Source organism: Balearica regulorum, chromosome 5, assembly GCF_011004875.1.
Source record: "Balearica regulorum gibbericeps isolate bBalReg1 chromosome 5, bBalReg1.pri, whole genome shotgun sequence".
Classification (NCBI taxonomy): domain Eukaryota; kingdom Metazoa; phylum Chordata; class Aves; order Gruiformes; family Gruidae; genus Balearica; species Balearica regulorum.
Genome location: NC_046188.1, coordinates 2296254 through 2316181, shown reverse-complemented (window position 1 = coordinate 2316181; position 19928 = coordinate 2296254). Strand labels below are relative to the sequence as shown.

At 52.0% G+C, this 19928-nt stretch overlaps 1 protein-coding gene across 1 annotated transcript in view; it reads left to right on the top strand.

Moving 5' to 3' along the window:
- The window catches only part of MDGA2 (MAM domain containing glycosylphosphatidylinositol anchor 2), a 383424-nt gene that overhangs the window by 1035 nt on the left and 362461 nt on the right, over positions 1 to 19928 (top strand). The gene's annotated exons all lie outside the window — the stretch shown is intronic.

Here is a 19928-nt window from a genome sequence, read left to right as displayed (position 1 = left end):
GCCCCGGTCCCGGTCATGCCCCGGTCCTGGTGATGCTGCCGGCCCGGTGATGCCGGTCCCGGTGATGCCCCGTTCCCAGTGATGCCCCGGTCCCGGTCCCGGCCCCGGCCCGGCGGAGGGGGGTTATGTAAGCGGCGCGGCTGGGCTCGGCGGCGGTGCGGTGCTGCGGGAGCCTTGGCTCTCGTACTCGGTGTTGAGGAGACTTCATGAATTTGCCAGTAAATGCTTCGTTTGACATCTGCTCCTCCGAGTCCCTGCGCCTGTTTCGGCACTAAAATATTTGCTTCCCAGCAGCAAGGCAGCCCCTGCTAGAGATGTGCTTCCCCCTCCCCACCGTTGGTTTTTTTTTTTTTTTTAAATTTTGCACAATTTCAGTGTAATCGAAAATGTCTGAGGGGTTCTGCTCGCAGCGACTGGATTGCTAACGTGCAGATCTCGGCAGCGCCGGGGCTCCCTGCCTTCCCCGACCGACACACAGGCAGATATTGTTGGATGCTCTGGAATAGCAACCGCTGTTGTGAATAGGAGAGGGCTTGTTCAGGCAGAGCTGTTTTCTGGGGGCCTACAGGAAAGGGAGCTCTTGCCCTAGACTGAACGCTGTCATCGATGCACGGCCGATGTCACATGCAGATCTGTAGTAAGACTTTTGTTTGGCAATGATGTGTTCTCATCCTGTAAAATCTAACGCTTTATGTAGGGTAAGGACCATGGGTGATGTGGTGGGGGGGGAGTGGTGCGAAGTCAGTCAGATGTGGCTGCACTACATTTGAAACACATTTCATGGGAATTTGTGTTTCTTCGTTGACTCCCGAAGGTTGGTTTGTGAAAGTGGACAGTGCTCTGCCAAAAAAAGCCAAGCCCCGAGTGTGACTCCCGGCAGCCCGGAGTGCCTTGAAGATCCTGCTCTGTGCACCAGGGCCATTTTGAGAAAGGAGGTTTTGAAGGTAGTGCCCTGAGTTACGTTAGCAAAAGCGAGCCCCAGCCTGGGAGAGGGACCTCGCTTAGTCCTTGTTGCTTTGGAAAAATAGGTTTGTGGAATTTGAACAACTTTTTTGTCCCTTAGCGAAGAAATGTGCTCCTCACAGCTCTGCTTCCGAGCGTGGTGCAGTTAGGAAGATGTCTTGCTGACTTCACCCACTTGTTCCCTGCTTTTGTGCCAAAACCCTGAAATGCCGGTGTCCTTTCTGTGAGCGGGCAGAGCCCCAGCAGCCCCCTGTGTAAGGAAAGCTCGGGCCGTTGCTCCGCTTCGCGAGGCGAAGGAGCACGCTACGCTGTCTGCCCGTCCTCCCGAGCCCTGCCGCCCTCTCCAGTTCTGCACGGAGAACTTGCTGCTTTGCAGGTCGCTCAGACCCATCATTCAGGTGCCGTCTCCCGCTCCGACTTCTCCCCAGTTCCTCCGGTTGAGGTTGTGTCTCATCGGCAGGAGGACCTGTGTCCCCAGGACGGGGTCTCACTCCTGATGTGCGCTGCCCGAGCTCTGCCTGGCTGCTCTCCGGCACTGCCTGCCTGCTGCCTGCCGCGGATGCTCGTCTCTGACACTGCAGGAGGTGTAGAGAAGGACGGCTCAGCTCTGCCCTGTGTCAGCACAGTGCCTGGCGTGGCAGCGTGCGTGTTCACCCAGAACAGCAGCACTCGAGAGCTGTTTTGAGGCTTTTAAATGCAAAATATATTTGCTTACTCCTAGTTCATACAAAAAGCAAATTAATGTCCCATGATGTCTGGCCGTACATCTCACCGTTAACTTCCCTCTGTTGCTTCTGAATAGTAAAGCTGCGATTAAAAGTCAGTTGCTCGTACAGCTGAGCCTAAGGGGAAACTGAGGCACCGAGGCTCGGAGCAGCGTCCCAAGGTTGAAGAGCAGGTCGGTGATGGAGCCAGGGCAGGCACGGGTCTGCCCTGTGCCTGCCGTCCCCTGCTCTGTGCAGCACGCTGCTCCTTCAGGGGACGGGAGGAGAGCAGAGCTGCTGAGACCCCCAGCAAGACGTACGGTTCCTCAGCTCTGCTTTGCCCAGCTTGTTTTCTTGGCTAAATAATCTTTATTAAAACTCAAGTGCTGTATGCACTTTCCCTCCCCTTTAAATTGTGCATGACTTGCATGGTTAATAAAGCAGAAAACGCAGGTATTCAGAATATGATGGTTATCCTTTCACTGAGCTTTAAGTTGCAAGAGAAGAAATGGCTAAATGAAACGGCCGACGTGGGCACGGAGCATTTTTAAGCAGATACGCGGCGGCACATCAAAATGTGGGAGTTTTGTGAGAGCGGAGAGTGGATTTCCCCGTCCGTATCCCTGCTGCCGAACTGCCCTTGGCTGGGGGCTTTGCTGGGGACCCGGAGCTGAGACGCTGAGATGTGTGGTGGTCCCAGGGTCTCACCTTCTGCCCCTCAGGAGCAGCGTAGTGAATGCCTGGAAACGAGCCTGAAAAGTCTGGGTGCTGCCACCCCCCAACTCCCCACGGGGTGCAGGCCGGAGGGATGCCCGGGGAGCAGGAGGGACCCGGTGTGGGAGGACTACGGGGAGTGATTGCTTTCTGACTCGGGGAAGCTGTTTCCAAAACCCGCAAGTCACCGCAGTAACTGGGAGCAGCCGTGGTACCCGCTGGATGAGGTGTAGCTACGCCCACGGGGGTGTCGAGCACAGGGGGGTGCAGCCCCCCCACACCCGGAGCAGCCCCCTCATGCTTTCCCCGTGGCCACTGGGACGTGTTTCACCCACTCCTTGCAGAGCTTTTAGTTATTTGCCCCTGACTTCAGCTGGAAATAAGCAGGGCAGCTACCGAGGATGAGTTTTTTCTGTCCGTAAACACCAGGTATGTCATAGGGAGAGGTGTGCGCGTGCAATATTCATCCCTCCGTGCGCCCCCACGCTGTTTTATACCAACCCCTATAATGAAAAGTGCTGAACGTCCCACCTGCAGATGCAGATAACGTTAGGACGGCTATAAACGCCTCCCGAAAGGAGGTGATCACACGTGTCACGAGTATCCACTGTGCTCAGACGCGTCAGGGCATCCCCGAGGCTCTGCCCCAAATCGGGGTGTGGGACTGAGTGCGCAGAGTGTTGGGAGAAGCGAGCGTGGCCGAGGGGACAGCCAGGCTTTGCGTTGCCGGTGCAAAGTAATGTGGGAAACAGAGGTATTTATTGTATTAAATGTCAGCGAGACTGTCCTTGTCCCTCATGCCAGGCATCAAATGTTATCCAACGGACTTAGTTTTTATTGCAGTTGTAGGTTTTATCAAGGAGCAGGTCTGGGAACGGGGAACCCAGAGCCCTTCCACCCCCGATGGCAGCTTGATTGGGGTCTGGGGAAGCGCTTTGTATCCCCGGGGAGGCGGAGCAGGGTCACACAGTGTCGGGAAAGATCTTCCGTCGCCTCCGACTGCCTCTTTATAATGATGGTGATTATTTTGTGGTATGCTCAGCTCCCCGGGGGGGGGGGATTAATGACTGCCGGCTTCGGAGCTGAGCGTGTCTGCGTGCCGCTGCTGACCTGGCCTTTCCCTAATGCTTGCCCTGGTCAAACAAGTGGATTGGAAGGATGAAAGAAGGGAGGGAGGGGGCGAAGAAAATCCCACCACTCTGAGCAAGAGCATTTTCCCCGTTGGAAAGGCTGGTTGCCCGTTCCTGCCGGCGAGGGCAGCCTCCGGATCACCGGCCCCAGATGTCACCGCGACGGCGTGTGGATGGAGGGTATTTCCGCGGCAGCGCTCTCCTCGGCCGGGTGTGAATGCGGGCGTTGTGTGGGCCGGTTTAACCCCACACAATTCGGGACATTGTGCGAGGGAAACGCGGCGGTCCTGGGAACAGGGGAGGAATTATGGGGTGCCGCAGGGGCCGGCGCTTCTGAGCAGCTGTGCGCTCCTCCGCCGCCCGCTCCAGGAGGTTTTGCAGGAGCCAACTGATCCCTGAGAGCTTTAACTCTTCACTGAGCCCCGGAGAGGGATCTCCTCCTCCTCCCTCTCACGCCGCAGACGTGTACACTGGGATTTCGGTGGTGGTCTGAGGTGAACTTCGGCTTCAGCGGCTAAAGCTGGGAGTGTGCGGAGGCGGGGGAGCGTCCGTGGTGCCTCTTAGGGACAGCCAGGCGACCGGCATCGACTCCGCTCCCGCGGTTCTTAGTTGTGCCGTAGGTAAGGGGCCGTGCAGCACCCCGCGTTGCGGGAGCGAGGGACTCTGGTGTCCGGGCGTGCTGGTCTGTGCATTTGGGGGGGGGGGGGGGGCGGGTTTTGCCCTGGGGTGCAGCAGTTTGGGGTCAAGGGGTGCAAATGGATAGGGTCAAATTGTAAAAATGTTCCATAGTAAGCGTGTGGGAGAAGATGAGCAACAGAGATTAAACCTGACTCCGGGTCCGCCGAATCGATGCAGAAACTTCCATCAGGTTTCGCGTGTCCCGGGACGCGTGCGACAGCTCAGAGCAATCCTCCTGGCATGCAGCGAGTTGCCTCCGTGCTGTGCTGGACGGTGTTGCAGCACGTCCCATCCTCCCCGGAGCAGCTGATGCTCTGTGCATCTCTGGTCAAAATGTTGCTTTTGACTCTGTGTGAGAAAGATTTGGAGGAAATCTGGTGGCAAGGAAACAGTCTTTAAACAAATAAAATAAAAGCTCTCCTGGCTCAGAAGAGCAAAATCCAGTTTAATTAGAATCAGATTAGATGAAATGCTGGGGAGGAAGGAAACAGATGAATGATTAAAGCTCAGTTTTGTCGTCTACCCTCCTCAACTATTTCCTGGGACCTCCTTTGGTGAAGGGACAATCTGCTCCCTCCACACGTTGCAGTGCCAGCCTATATGTGCACACACATATATATGTATACTCTTGTTGGGCACTGGGTCTTCTGCAGTATATTCCCTTCCTCCAGCGGAAAAAAAAAAACCCCTTTTGGATGGGAGACACCCAGCCGTGGGCCACGCAGGAAGAAAATGCAAGCGGGGAGGATGCTCCCTGCCTCCCCCTGCCAGCGCCAGGGCACTCTCCCTGACTGGGATGGGCTCAGGGCCATAAGCTGTTTCTTAAACCATATTTCTTAATCCCGGAAAAGACCTTTTTTTTGCAGAAAGGGGTTTTTGAGAGCGGCTGTCCAAGGGTCCATTGGTCCCCGCGACCCAGGTCTGACCCAGTGCACGTGTTTGCTGTTTGCAGTGCTGCCGCTCCATCGCCGCTGGAAGAGCCCTCCCTCGTAGCCACGCTGAGTCCCCACAACCAGCTCCCCGTTCGGTCCTTCGGTTTATCTTTTTATAGACCCTCTTTCCAATTTCGAATTATGTCTGGATCCGGCTGAATTATTTCCTGCCATCTCCATAAATAATGGCCTTGCTAAATATAGCTGAAAATGGAGGGGAGGAGGTTTGCTGTTCTCAGACAGAGCTTGAGGCCTGACTCTTCTGGGAGGAGGACTTTCTTTCGAGACACGGTGGCTGCCTGGGAGCAGACCGGTGGCCCAACCTGGGAGATACCTCCTTCCATGAGTGCTTCTTGCATCCATGAAAGGTTGAAGGACCAAGCGATTGCCTTGAACATCCTTACACACCCACATCGCTCTTGGCAGCGTTTAGCTTGATTTTGATGTTTCTTTGCCCCGATTGTGTGTTGCCGGCATATTTGGGTACCAGGGAGGTTTGTGATCTGGAAAGCAAGTCTTGTGAGGAGGGACTGGAGGAGCTCCACACGTTAAGGTGGTTAAGACTGACTGAGGTAGGTAAAGAAGGAGATAAACGTATGTTATAATTATTTCAGGAAGGAAGAGGCAGGCAGTGGTGAAGAGCTAGCTCCAAGCAGCCACTTAAGGTGTTAGAGGAGCCAACAGCAATCATTTGAAGTTATCAAAGCCCGCAGTGGAAATAAAGATGAGGTTTTTTTAACAGCTGGGGTAATTAGCTGTTGGAGCAGCTCACCGAGAGATGTGCGGGACTCCCTGATGTCGAACGTCTTTGATATACAATCCAATGTTGCTGCTTAAATTGGCGAGCTCGATGCAGGTAGGGATTGCTAAGGGAAATCTCTGGCTCACGGAAACGTGGGAGGTCAAACCAGATGAGACCCACTGTCTCTCCTGGCCTCAAACTCTAGGAAGCAGTTCATCTATTTTTAATACATCAAAGCAGCGATTGGAGTAATATATGTTACTTAGCAAATGGTCTGGACTTTAATTATGTTATTAATACATTACATGATTAGAACACCGCGCACCCTTCAGAGCGCAGTGTACGAAACGCGTCGGTAGGTAACTCTCAGCGTGGGAAGGGAGAAGGAGGTGGGATCAAGGGACCGAAAGGTGTCTTCCACTCCTCTGTGCGCGTAACGCCTGCAGTGTCACCGGGCTTTCTGGTGTGCGTAGCACGCGCCTCGCTCAGCCGCGGTAGGCGTTGCTCGGGAGTTCACAGCCAGGTTTTTGGCAGGTGGCCTCTGAGTGCCAATGTGCCCAAGTCCCATTGGCTTCAAAATGAAAGCGGTGCCCAGGTACCCCGGGAACGGGGCTCGGGGGGCTCTGGAGGCGTTGGAGGTGAGGGCTGCCCCGCTCCGAGATGCGGTGGCCAGGCAGAGGCTCACCAAGTGCTGCCTGCTCTGCTGGAGCCACGTCGTTGGGCTTCGTGGCACCAGCAAGTGGAGAAATCCCCCGAGCATCGATTTGTAACTTGGCAGTGTCTTTTTGTGAGTAGATGACATAGCTGGTTGTCCCTCACATGCTCTTAAGACTGCCCTGGAAGATGCTGTCTCTGCAGAGCAGACAAGCGTTGCTGTCTCGAAGACGGGGAGCTGAGAGACCGCTGGGGCAGGAGCAACCAGGAGCTCATGCAACGTGGCCTCAGGGCACGCAGAGGTGGGTGGAGGAGGGTGCCGGGCACAGGACACCCCGTGCCAGGAGCGTACAGGCACTGGAGGGTGCCGCGGCCCTCGGGGAGCAGGTGCCTGCACGCCTTGCTGCAAAATGCTCGCTCAGACCCCACCATCACCAGCCTGAGTTTTACTGAGGACGCGGGAGCAGTGCAGGATGAAAGCCGCCTGGAAGGTGGGGTGGAGGAGAACGATCAGCCCTGCGGCAAGCCCGGGACCATGCCGAGGGCCGTGCACGGCTGGGCTGGGGGGGGAGCAGGCTCTGGGGCTGGGGAGGCGGTGTCCCCTCTGAACGGCATTGCGGGGGGCTGCGGTGGCGTGGGAGAGCCTTCCTCTGGTGCCAGTGAAGCTCTTCAGAGACGTGGCACGGCCATGGCTCTGCCTTAGGGAGGAGCCACGTCCTTCCCTGGGCCCCTTTCCTTCGCTGGCCCCTTTCACATTTCAGCCAAGGTGAAAAGATATCTTTTCAAGTATGAAAAGATAATTATTAAAAAAAAAAAAAGAACCAAGGCTGGAATTGCTAGGCTAGCAAGTGCAAGCCATGTTTCAACATGCACTTCTCTCTCTAGCCTGTTAGCAGTACAAATCCACGCTAGCTGTAATATTTTCTCTCATTTAACAGAAGCAGTAAGTGCCAGCGGAGCAGCAAAGGGAAACGGGGGTGGGAATGGTGGAGCGGGGAGGGCAGTGCGATACCCAGCCAGGGTGCGAAGGATGCGATGTGGCGTGATCCTCTGGCCCCCACGCTGCTCCCCTGGCTTTCGCTGGGCTGCCGGGTGGCACCCGGCAATTTTTCATGAAGGAATAATTCCAGAAGATAGCTGTAATTTGAGGGTGAAGAAAACACCCTACTGCTGCCTTTATTGTGCTTTTTAGATCTCCTCTAGTCCTTGCAGTGCTCTTCAAAGAGCCGGTGATGAAGAGCCTCCTTCCCACCACCCACCTCATGGGAGGCCGCCCCAAAGGTTCCCCAGGTCTGCCTGGCACCCAGCACTGGTACCCTGGGGTGTCCCTGGGCTGGAAACCTAAAATGTGTTTTGGGATGCAGTAAACCCACCCATCAGATACAGGTATGAGCCTCTCAGCTCCTCCTGAAGCCTCGTCCGTGTCCCACGTGCTGTGGGATGGCTCTGGAGCTGGTACATCCTGATCCGTGGCTTGGCACAGGCACCCCAAACTTCCAAACACCCCGTGTGAGGACACGGTTGTGGGCTCCTAGGGCTGTTCGAATGACAAGGGACACCTCGGTGCTCAAGGGCTCACTGAGGGCACATCTTGGATTTCATCTTTGGATGCTTTTGTCACGTGTTGGGCTGGTACTTGTTTGCAGGACTGTGGGACATTTGTAATGATTTCCAGCTCGTAACATACTTCTTTATGAATAAGTGGATGTGGCCGCACAATTCTTCAGCATCTGAATGGCTGGGGAAGAATCTGGGTCATTAAATTGTGCTGAGATGCCTCTGTCAAGCACCTTGCTCTTCTCACACAGCCTGTACCTGAGGTGTACCCCAACATGCCGCAGCATCACGTACCCCTCTGCGCCATGCAAGTGGGTGGGCTCCTAAGTCATCCTGCTTCTCCACTGCACCCAGCCCCGCCGAGGACGGTTCCTGTAACTGGTGAGGTGGTAAGGATGCTGCAGTAAGCACAGTTGACCTGCAGTTGCTAGGAGCTCAGCCGTGGCCGTGGGTTTAGGTGTGAGCTGCCTGTGGCTTTGGCGTGTAGCGCTGGAGCCCCGAGGGGCTGTATCCCGACTGTCGGTGCGGGCTTGCACAAAGCCCGGTGTCACTGCTGCCGTCGCACTGAATTGGGGCGTGTTAGAAATTGCACGGGTGCTTCGGCGAGGTGTCGGTGAGCTCCCGGCTACAGGTCGGAGTAGTTTAATGAGTCTCTAGCTTCCTAGAAAAGCACAGTTTCCATTAAAATTATTAAAATGACCAATTTTCTTTATGACTCATGATTTTTTTAAATAACTTGTTTTCCCCACAGTTCTGAGAAATGTTTTTTTTTTTTTTTTTGATTATACCCACCGAGTGGGAATTACGGAGTCACCGGGACCACCAGAAGGACCGGAGCAGAGGGCAGCATTTAGCATGCTTATTGTCAGGGCTGTAATTAGATGCTAAATGGTACTTGTGGCCAGTGAGACTTTTCCTTTCTCTGGTGGTCGGGAGGACTTTGGAAAGGCGAGAGGAGCTTTGGTGATGTGCTGGTAAGAAGACCTGGGGAGCTGCTGGATGCTGGGTTGAGCCTGCCCGCAGCCACCGACCGACGCTTGTACTTCTTCATCACTTGCAGAGATGCCCTGCGAGGCCAGGTGGATACGTGCCGCTGTGTGCTCCTTACTGACAGCCTCTTAGGGCTTTTAGCATCTCCATCGTCTTCCCTGTGCAGTGGGAGAGTCTGGGTCCAGCAGCCTTATGGCACGGGTCTTGTTCTGCAGCGCTGGCGTTGGTTTTAAAGCAAGCTTTTCTGATTTGTGAAGGGAAAAGCTACCTGTCCTTGATGCACCAACGTGGGAGCCTTCAGTCCTCTGGAGACAGCCAGAAAAGCCGAGCCATCATCTTGAAAGTGAAACTACCGGGACTTCTGTTCCTTACATTGTTTCACTGAGTAATTCTGGCTGGGGGCCTACGCATTTGCAAGACAGGGATCAGAGAGACAGGGAGATAAAAGCCTTATACCGAGCCGACTGACGAGTGATCATCCTCCCATTTTAGCGGGGTGTGCTGTGATGCTTAATTCCAGTCGAGCAGCCGATAGGAGCTGCGCCTCCTCCATCCACGGGCAAGGCAGGGCGTGTTCGTACCGCAGCTTCCTCGCAGGTACGCACAGCCGGTGTTGCTTTAATACGTGGATTAATATTCCGGGTTCCTCCGTTTCTCAAACTGGAGTTAAACCTTGTCAGGGCAGTTCGTGTTTTATGAATACTTGAGCCTTGGAGAAGTTTAACGCTGAACTTGAAAGCATTTTCCATACTGGAGCGATGACGTAACATCATGAGATGCTGCTGGAGCTCTTGTGCTTTGCAGTCCTCAAGCAGTCTGGGAGGAAGCTCATAGAAATGACGTTGATTTTAGGTGCCTCTCGTTTGTGCAGTGTTTTGAGAAGTAACTTCTACTGTCTCCGTGTCACAAGGGTCTGCGCCTCCACGGGCGTTAAATAGCTTCCTTCCATCCACCAGAAGAGCCTGACCCCGTGGGATGGGGACCCGGATTTCCATGTTGGGTAGCCTCTTCCACTGGTCCATGTCTGCTCTCAGGAAATCTTTTTGGTCTCATGGGAGCCTGACAGGCTTCCAGGTAAGTCCTGCCGGCCGTCTCGCTATTCTGAGCTGCCGCGCTTAGATCATCCCGGATTTGTGCTCACGTTAGTTTTCTCCCTTTCCCAGTGTCCTCCCTTGCTGTTACGCCGGCGATGGTTTGTGGAGCTACCTCGGCACGGTCGTATGGTAACCCACTTCTGGGGAATAAAAATTCAGCTCAAGTGTTCCTTCTGCAGCGTGGTGTGGTCACTGCCTTCCTTACAGGGATTAAGATTATATGTTCACTGAACAGAATTGCAATCATTTGGCAGTTGAAGTCATTCTTTTCAATTGCTTAATCATTTACACGCTAGTTTGCGCCTGCTCAAACTCTTTGGAAACGCTGGCCTTAGCATTTCATTAGCGTCCTGTGGTAGGGTGGCTGGCGTGCCCCGGAGGCGTGCGCGTTAAAGTATTGCACCATCAGAGCGTCATTTAGGGTGGAAGGGCACTCAGGAGGTCTCTGGTCCAACCCCTCCTCCAACCAGGGCTGACCCCACCGTTGGGAGGGGTTGCTCAGGGCCTTGCCTGGTCCAGTTTTGGGCATCTCTGCAGATGTTCACCCGCACCGCTCTGGGTCCTTGTCCCAGGGTGTTTGACCGAACCCCTTGTGAAATTTTATGCCTTGTACCCAGTAACAGGTTCCCTTCCTGCATCTTGTGCCTGTTGCGTCTTGTCATTTTGCTGCATGCCTCTGTGAAGACACGGGCTCTGTCTTCTCTGTGACCATCCACGTGGTGGGTGATGATAGCAATTAGTGTCTTCACCTTCTCTTCTCCAGGCGGGACATCCCTCGACCTGCTGCCTGTGCTGTTGCTAGTACAGCCCAGATGTGGCTGGCTTTCATCCCTGCAGCAGTGCACCAAAACCTTCTCTGTAGAGACACTTTCTCAGCCTGTCCTGCCACATGGGGTTGGTTCCTCCCCACTGCAGAACTTTGTATTTGTCCGTAATGAAATTCAGGGTTTTTTTGTCAGCCCATTTCTCCAGCCTGTCCTGCTCTTTGGCTTTCCCCATCCATGCCCTGTGTTCCTGGGCCATATCTCCATATTGTCCCCTTCCTGAGAGTGGCACAGTGCTCTGAGCATCTCCCCTAGGAAGAGGACATCCTCTGAGCATGGGGGAACATGAGCAAACAGGGCAGACTGATGCTTTGACTCTTGCTCCGTGCTTGGGCAGAAAAGTCTGGTTTGGATGCCCAGCTCACCACGCTGGGACTGGTTGAGGTGGGATGATAATTGCTGATGAAACTGATGGAGATGACACATCTCAGAGGGCTCCTGCAGGGAGCAGGTCTTCACCTGCGTGAACGAGGGGTGTGCAGTGGTATTTTGACTGCAGGTTTTTCCCTTGAATATCTGGCATCTGAGTGTACCGCTCTTAAACTGAACATCCTTGTGAATATGTTCGCAGCATGGTGGGTGCTGGAAGAAGTGCTGGCTGTGGAAATGTGCTTGGTGGGAGTAAGGTGGTGGAGAGAGCTGGGGTGATTTGCATTCTGTAATTAGACTACCCCAACCGTTCAGAAAAGGATGAGCCAGTCTGAGGAACTGATTAAATAAAAAGTCATTGAGATGATGTTTATAACAACAACGCACACGTTTTATCCAGCCTCTCCTGCCTTAATAGTCCTTTATCTTGTAATGTGATCCTTTTTCCAAGAGAATTCTTTGCACTGTTAATAATCATATTTGATAAAAAAGGTAGCTGGATACCCGAGAAACTTCAGGATTTCCCCAAGAGTAAAACTAAAAAAAAAGGAACCTTACCATCCTAGCTGTGCAGTCTGCCCACTCAGGGTGATTATTTGTGCTGGAAAGGGGAGAAGTGTGTGAGCAGGAGAAGGAGGAGAGGAGGGGGAGGACGGTGGTGGTTCCCTCCCGTGCCCCCCCCCGCATCCCTGTGCTGCATCCCATCCTCCATCAAACCATCCGCCCCCATCGTGTCGCTGCCCATCCTGGGCATGCCACCAGCAGCTTCCAGCTTCACCCTGAGTTAAAAACATGAAGGTCATTACAGTTTAGGGCTCAGATTATGAATTAGCAGATAAATGAGTATTTCCTAGTGGAAGGAGCTGAAGGAACTGGGTTCTGCATTAGGCTGCCCACCCGATTAATAGCTGTTTTTCCTGAGGGTGGAGTTACTCCGCTCTTCTGGGTGTTGAATTGCTTTCTTTTTTTCTTTTTGCTTAGCATTATATTGATGGAACATAAAGCAATAAAGCAGTCTGGCAACATTACACTGCGAGGGTCAAAGCAGGGAGGGAGCGTTGCCACAGTAGGTGTTTTAGCACAAGTTTTGCCCTAGCATTCAATCTCCTCAAACGATGAGATGAAGTCCTCGTGTTGTACCTCCTCTGGCAGAGGGGTAAGATACAGATAGGAGAGAAACATCACGATTTCGTGCAGCTGACAGCATCCCCTACGCCCAGCTGCCATTTCGACAGCCCATCATTGCGGCTGCCAGCCAGGGCTGTTCCCCACTCCCCCATTTTTTTTCCCCCTTCCTCCGCATCACTGCCAAATAGTGCGAAAGAGAACTTTGTAAATCAGCCGCTTCCCTGCAATCTCCCCCCAAAATTTTGCACAGCCTCACTTTTTTCCTTTGCACAGAAGCAAGGCTGCCGATACGAAGCGAGCGGTAGAGCTGTTTACACGGGGCATGCCTGCAGCCCCCCAGCTGGAACGAATTCTGATCGTTACTTAAAGCAAGGCTGGGCTGGCAGCTTGCTTTGCTTCTCACGGGGGCTCTGAGCAGCCTTGGGGTGAGTTGGTGAAGTGCTCTGGTTACTCTCATCTTCTTCCAAACGTAAGGGTTTTTTCCACTTTTTTTTCATTAAAATGACTCATTTGCCTGGGTGGGGAGGAAGAGGTATATGAGGGGAAGCCTGTGCTTTCCTATGTGCACTGCATAAATAAATTCAAACATGGTCAGGGAGGTGGCTGCTTTGTCGCAGTGCTCAGTTTTTTGGTGGGCTCTTGAGTAAAGGTCACAGAGGAGCTTTGTGGTGGGTCTGGAGGGATGCTGTGGTCCCAGCGAAGGGATGCTGTGGTCCCAGCGCTGCATCTGTGCCTCTGGGCCTGACCTGCCATGTGCTCCTCTGGGTTATCATGTGTGATGTTTGGCTGAATCCCAGTGAAGAGGAGAGGAAAACGATGCTTTAAGGGTCTTTGGGATATGCCTGGTCTAAGTTCACCGAGGCTGGACCTGTGGCAAGGAGAAATATGTGGGTTTTTAGATAAGTGGTAACTTCTAAGGGTTGCAGGGGGCATCCCAGGTGATCAGAGTGTTTTGGCAAAGTGGAAATGTTCTGGGAGTGATTCTCGTTTGGGTGGTGGATTTGTTTGGGCTTTTTTTGTTGTTTTGTTTTTTTGTTTTTAACCTGCATGAGTGCCTTAATGTAAAATGGAAGGGAATTTCCAAACAGATGTTTCAAAATGAAAAATTGAACTGCTTCACTTAAAAAATGTCAGAACATTTAAGTGTTTTCCAATTATTCAAAAATGCTGTCAGGAATTCATGGAATATGTCAGGCTTTGGAATTTACCATTTTTCTTGCTTGGAAAAAAGTTTTGTGGGAGGAGAGGGAAGAAATGTCCCAGTTGAGCTTGCAAATCGGTGAGCCACATCTGGTATGTTGTGTCCCAAGTCTTAGGTCAATGAGGAGTGCATTGGTCTCCAATCACGTACAAGAAAACCTGTCCCCTTTCAGTAATTTCTCCTCTTATAATATGATTGTACATGTGCCCTCAGCTTCCTTTGTACTGATGTATGGAGCGATCCATGTTAAATGAGCAAGGCTGTTGTCACTGCGTGGCTTGCTTTGTGGCTGGAGGTCAGATCCAGCTCGTGATGCCAGCTGGGCTTTGTCCAGTCTATAGTGTCTTGCTCTATTGCAGCACCAATTAATTGGTTATCAGTTAATCCGTTGTATGTGACTGTAAATGCTAATGGAGATGTGGACAAAGAATTGTTTGAGGTGTCCCTTCCCACGCAGAAGCTGGGATGCCCGTGTCAGCAGAAAACAGGACTGAAGTCATTAATGCGTGTGAATGAGCCTCTTCCGTATTCCTGGGGTGTGACTGAATTCCCCTTGGTATCGATGCCTTCCTGGGCTGCTGTGAACGTTCGGCCAGCGCCTGCTCTTAGCCAAGTGCTTATTTCCATACAAGCAGAAGATCAGCTTTGTAATCTGCAGTCGACCAGGTTGAAGAGCTTTTTCACTAATAAGCTATGTGATTGCCCATCTGAGGCAGAAGCTCTCACATTTTCTAGTTAGTTTAATTAATGTATGTGTTTTGCCTTATAGGAAAGCTTAACTTTACCTCAGGCACCTGGAAAAAAAAATAAATTTTACTGTTGCGGTGAACTATTCTCATGGAGAGAACGTTTTGTTGCCTACAGCTACTCTATACTCAAATGAGTAGAGTCCTCAGACTTCAGGGGCTTTTAGAAGTATAATACCAAAACCCTGCAACTAAATCCCATCCAGCCAAGTCCGGTGGGATTTCACTAGTGGGCTTTCCCATCGCCGCAGCACTCGTAGGAGCCCCCTGAGAGCCCTCTCCCGGTGTGATGAGTCAGAGAGAAGGGAGCAGAGTTTCTGGGTGTTTTTGTAAGTGTTATGAGAAGTTGTAGGAGTTGTGCATAGACTTAGGGTAAACGTTAGAAGTGAGTGCGTTTAAGGAATAGGTTTGAATGCTTTCTTTCTGTGTTTACCAGCCAAGGTCTGAACTCCTTTAGTCGTGGGTAGTTCTTGATGTTCCTTTCGCAGCCGATGTTCTGGAGAAACAGCGGCCCTACGTACTCTGCCTGAGGTAATACTGAATGAGCGTAGGGAAACCAGAAAACCGGGTACTCTGCTACCTACGGACGGTGTTGTCTTTGTAATACGAGAGAAGCTGTCTGGGGAACCCTGGAACAGGGCTGGTGAACACCAAATGTGGAAACACAACAGGGTGATATGTTGACGTGGGTATTGCTGTTTCTGGAGACCTTCCTCCTCTGTCGATTGATGTTGGTAAGAAGTACTTGAGGTTTAGTTGTTCTTTCAGTCCAGTGACTTGTTTGTGATGGGCTGGTAGCCAGGTTTGTTGCACTGGAGGTGAATGTGGCAGATTGATCCATGAGGGCAAGTGTAGTCATGTTCACCAACTCAGGTGTTGCAAAGGTACAGCGACCCTACCTTTGTGTTCAAGAGACTTGCAGCTCCAACCTTTGGAGGTTTTGCATGATGATCTTGGTGCAAAAAGGTCCAGTCCACTGTCTGTAGCAAAACTCCTTGTCGCTGGGAGTGAGGAAGATGCACAATGGCTTTTTCTTCCCAGAATTCACTTTCCCACTGCTGCCTGGGATACTCTTCTAGGTGGGACAAAGCTCATCTGCTCCCTCATGCAGTGCCACATCTGCATGGTGTTCAGCTCGTCAGGCTGGGAGAGCTTTCCTGAAGAGCATTGCCATGAAATGGCTGAATTGGTGTTCAGACACTCTACTGCAAGCCAATGACTCCTGAGGCAGTAAGCCCTGGTGGCTTGCGTCCCATGGGAGACCCGAATTTTGCCTCGGCACAGTGGGGTACAGAGGGGAAACCTTGAAGCCACCAAAGTCACTGCAGTGAGTCAGCCAAGAGGAGGGTGGGAGAGGGTTGAGACCTCTGGGCGCTGCTGTCGTGCATCAGAGGAATAATACTTTTGTCTGAGTGACTCCAGATTTGCCATGAACAAAATCATCATCTTGCCCTTGCATCGTTCTTTTTATAAATGACCCTGGGTCAAAGCAGCTGGATGGTGCTGAGTGCCGTGACCAGCACTCCTGGCATCTTCCAGGGCTGATGGAAGTTCAGATCTCCGGGATCGGCTGGTTTCCGTTCCCGTTTCCCTAACGGCTGGCTGAAAGCGCGGTACGCCCAGCGCGGGGGGGAGATGCTGCTCTCAACCCAGAGGCTCTCCAGTACCAGCGCCGTGGGGAGCACGGTTTCTCACCTCTACGTTTTTACTGGCGTGGACGTGCGCCCTCGACGGGAGGTGTAAGCGGCTGTGGAGGAGCTCAGCCTGCGCTGCGAACCCACCACGGGAGCTGGCGGCTGGTATTTTTAGATGACATGTCTCCTCCGAGGCAGGAGCCCAGGCTTCCTCTCTCGCTCCGGGTATGAAGTATGACTGTGCTGGTGCGGTGGACGACAGCTCTGGAGAAGGTGTTTGGGAGCGGCTGTGCTGGAAATGCAGCTGTTGTGAATGGGAGCGGGAAATACCTTTACCGTGGGGCTGTGATTCAGCTCTTGCGCTGATTTGTATAATCCCTGCTGCTAATCCTGCCCAGCAGGCTTGAGCAGCCTTGCCGTGCTTCCACCGAACGCATCTGTGTCCTGAGGTCTTGGTGCTCTGCAATGGTCCACGCGCATCAAACCTGATGTTGGCCATCCCCAGTTGATGTAACGTCTCGGCTGCAGGGCACCTGCTCGGAGCTGCGCTGGCCTTCGGGTCGGGCTGTTTCTCATTTTGGGGGGGGGGTGTAAGTGCAGGCAGGCTGAAATAAAGCAGATGGGAGCGTGCGGTAATGAGGACGGCTGAAGATTAATCTGTGGGTCAGTAGTGCTCCACCATTGAGCTGCCCAGCCTCAGCTAGCACGGGAGTAAATTAAATTGCAACAGTGGTTGGGATGGGTGTTGAAAATCTGCTCCAGGCATTGGCTATGCAGTGAAATATGTCCAGAGAGGAACCTGTCTATCCTTGTCTCTGCTTAAAGCCTAGTTTGTTTTTGGGGTGTTGTGTTTAAAAAGGGGTTAAAGTGTCAGCACGGGGGGAATTCAGCAGAGAAGAGCCCTTTTACGGGTTGCCCAGAGAGGTTGTGGCATCTCCATCCCTGGAGATACTCAAAAGCCATCTGCACGTGGGCCTGGGCAACCCGCTGTCAGTGGCCCTGCGTGAGCAGGTGGGTCAGACCAGATGGCTTCCAAAGGTCCCTTCAACCTCAGCCATCCTGTGATTCTCCATCGGTGTTGGCCCCAATGGGAGCTGCGGTCCTTAGAAGCAGTCCTGCTGCAGCTAAAAACCAGAATGTGGTTTTTTTTTTTTTTTTCCATTTTCTTCAATTACGTTTCCTCTAAAGCCAGCAAATACAGGTAATGTCCACATTGCCATTGGAAAATCAAGCAAAAGAAATGGAGGAAGAGGTATTGGCATGCTTTCTACTGTGGCACAGGATGACAAGAAGCAGAAAATCCTGCTTTATTTCTAATGCTGCCAAAACATTATGGCTAAAACTGCCCTGGCAAACTAATTCTAACTACATGCTCTGATATATATATATTTTTAAGGAGAACTGCAAAGTGAGTTTCCAAGTGAGCACGCTTTGTGGCTGCTCCCCATCTGAAGGAGAGGGTGCTGTGGGGCCACTGAGGACAGGGTTGTTGAGGGATGCTTTCACTGCGCGGCTCCTGCTGCTGCCAGGTTGTACTGGTGGTCCCGTTTGGTGGTCATTTGTAGACTGGGGAAGAAAAAAAGCTTAGTAGCATAGCTTGTGCCAGTGGGGGAAAAAATGAGCCAGTCAGGTAGAGAAATCCGTAAAAGAAGAGTAAATCTACTAGTGTGATGAGTGGGTAAGGGCTCTGCTTACACTGGTGCTCAGCAAATTGATGTTCTGCTGTAAAAATCACACTTTTTTAGCATTATTATTTATCCATTATAGAAGAATTATTTTATACTTTTTTCTTAATGTGAAATCTGTGGCTGCTTGGCTTTGTGCTGCTTTCTGCTCTCACTAGGCTTCATAACACGACTGTAATACAGATGTCTCATCGAACTTGCGTGTGCCCAGATGTGCTCCCAGCGTTAATCCCGCGGGGTCTGGGGTGCAGGAGGTCAGGCTGAGAGCCAGCTGATCGCACGGGGCTGCACTTGTGCCGTTACCGCGAAGGGTAATAGGAACCGAGCGCTGCACATTAAGGAATCAATTCTACAATCATAATGTGGGCAAAACCCACCAGGTGCTTGCACATTTGGTTCCTTAGCCAAGACGGTCTCTATTTTTTAAGCCTGTAATGACTCACCAGTGGTTTTGCTCTTGCAGGAATGAATACGCGCTCCTTCCTTCCTCACATCCTGCAGATAGCGAATGTACAGCACTTGGCTGCTTGTTCTGCAGTTATTAGCTTATAAAGCACCATATGGAAGAATATTAAATAAAGCAATGGCTTTTTCCGAGCGCTGAGTGATGTTAGCTGATAGCACTAGTCCTTCTGAGGAAGGCAGTTGTGTGTGTCTGGCTGTCTGCCGTCTGTTGTAGAGTCTGTGCCGCGTCCCTCTCGGAAGGGTTGATGCATGTAAGAGCCGCTCGGCGCAAGGACCCGGGGTCGATAAGCCAGGATTGGACTTCTGTCACCTGCAGGGCTGAGGTATAACGTGTTCCCAAGTCAAGGAGCTCTCTGCAAGGCTTGATCTGGTGCTGGATGACTGTCTGCACGGCGTACGCCTGGGTGGCGAGGGCCGTTCCCAAGTGTGACACTGCACTGGGCAGTGTAACGGTGCTTTTGGGGCGCTGCCTTCCAGAACTGCATCTCTGGCTTTGGATGTACCCTTTCCTTGCCCAAATTCCCAGTTATATATGCAGTAATAATGTTTGGTAAGGAAAATCAGGTGTGTGAGGATGTGTCTGGTTCAGTCATATTAAAAGTATATAACTTAGAGGAAATCAGATGGGTAATAGATGGATGATGAGGGTGATCTTGTGGGGTTTTTAGCAATTTATTTTAGCTCTTAAAGTTTCAGCCCTGGCTCCCTGATGTTCTTAAATATAAGATGTTGCCTAGAAAGCTGTCGTGCTTACTGTGTTGTGCACTGGAATATAAGGTTTATCCTGGCTAATCCTTACATGTGTCTCACCAATTTTGATGAGGTTCTTGAGGAGGCGGCTCTGTCTTGCAGAGGACGTGTACAGTGTCTGCCAGCTGTGGTCCAGCTGTGTGGCACTGGTGCTCAGCTCCCGGGGTTCATGCTGAGCCCAGGCAGGAGCTCAGTGCTGATGTGATGAGGATAGGGTCAGCATGGAGACACCTGTGGGAGTGGTTCCCGGTGTTATTTTAGCAAGACCTTATTCTTGTGTCTGTGTCTCCTTGTCTTTGCCTTCTCTCTCTCTCAAATCCCATCTTCCTCAAGCTACTTGGGACCTTTCCCGTGTGCTCTGTGTCGGAGGTTTCATCTCCGCAGCCTGTGGGCTTGGCTGTTTGCCTGACCACCGGCGCAGCGTGCAGGGAGCCTGGATGTTACGCCCAAGCCGTGCAAGATAAGCAAAATATCCCCCAAGGATCGAATCTCTTGCATTGCTGAGAGATGCTGTCGTGTGTCTGTTGTGCTAGAAAAGTTTCTAGTTTTAACTAGTTTGAGATCACTGTGAAGTAAGAACAAAATCATATGCGGAATTAAGATCCCCTTAGGGTTGATTTTTCTCAATTAAAACCTCAAGTTTACAGCTGCTCGCTTAAAGCAGGAAATGCATTTTTTCCACTTAAGAGTACAGTTGTGTCATTAACTTCATAATTGCAAGACTGTGTTATTACACATTAAAATGTTAATAAAACTTACCTAAAGCACGGGGGTTTAAAGCAAAACTCTGTCAAACCACAAGCCTGGTGGTTTAACGGCCCAGCTAGGGTATTGCCTGTGTACCGACCTTGATTTGGGACTCTGCGTGGATGCTCCCACGGAGGTGTCTGCTCTCGGGTGTCCCTGTGCAGGGGAAACACCAGGCTCCTGGAGAATTAAAGCTCCCAAGGTCTGGAGGAGGCTGGTTT